This window comes from Triticum dicoccoides, chromosome 5A (genome assembly GCF_002162155.2).
Source record: "Triticum dicoccoides isolate Atlit2015 ecotype Zavitan chromosome 5A, WEW_v2.0, whole genome shotgun sequence".
NCBI classification, from domain to species: domain Eukaryota; kingdom Viridiplantae; phylum Streptophyta; class Magnoliopsida; order Poales; family Poaceae; genus Triticum; species Triticum dicoccoides.
In genome coordinates this window covers 642,022,076-642,022,882 of record NC_041388.1, presented here as the reverse complement: position 1 = coordinate 642,022,882, position 807 = coordinate 642,022,076, and positions in this window count along the sequence as shown.

Genomic DNA, 807 nt, shown 5'->3' with positions numbered 1-807 from the left:
TCGCAACTAGGGTGTGTGTGTTTTGTTGAGGGTCCGCAGTTGCATGTCGACCAATGACTCGCAACTAGGGATGTGTGTGTTTTTCGGGGCCCTCGGTTGCAAGACGATCGTCAACTTGCAACCAAGGGGATGTGTGTGTTTGTCGAGAGTCCCCAGTTTCAAGCCAACCATCGACTTGCAACCAAGGAGATGTGTGTGTTTGTCAAGAGTCCCCAGTTTCAAGCCAACCATCGACTTGCAACTAGGGGGGAGTGTGTGTGTTTGTCGAGGGTCCATAGTTGCATATTGACCATCGACTCACAACTAGGTGGGAGGGGGTGGAGAAGTGTGTTTCTATAGGCCCGGTTGCAAGTCAACCATTAACTCGCAGCCAAGGGTGTCGGCGTTTGTCGTGATCCCCAGTTGCTTGTCAATCATCAACTCGCAACTTAGGGTGTGCATGTTTTTCGTGGTCCCCGGTTGTCAATGTGTGTTTGTCGAGGGTCCTTAGTTGCATGTCGACCATCGACTCACAACTAGGGGGTGTGTTTGTTTGTCGACGGCCCCGCGGTTGCAAGCCGACCATCGACTCGCAACTAAGGGTGTTTGTGTTTATCGATGGTCCCTAGTTGCATGTCAACCATCGACTTGCAACTAGGGGAGTGTATGTTTGTCGAGGGTCCTAGTCGCATGTTGACCATCGACTCGCAACTAGGGGAGGGTGTGTGTCTTTGCCGGAGCCCCCAGTTTACAAGTCAACCATCGGCTGGCAACTAGGGGGGTTGTGTGTGTTTGTCGACGGCGTCAAGTTGCATGCCGACCATCGAT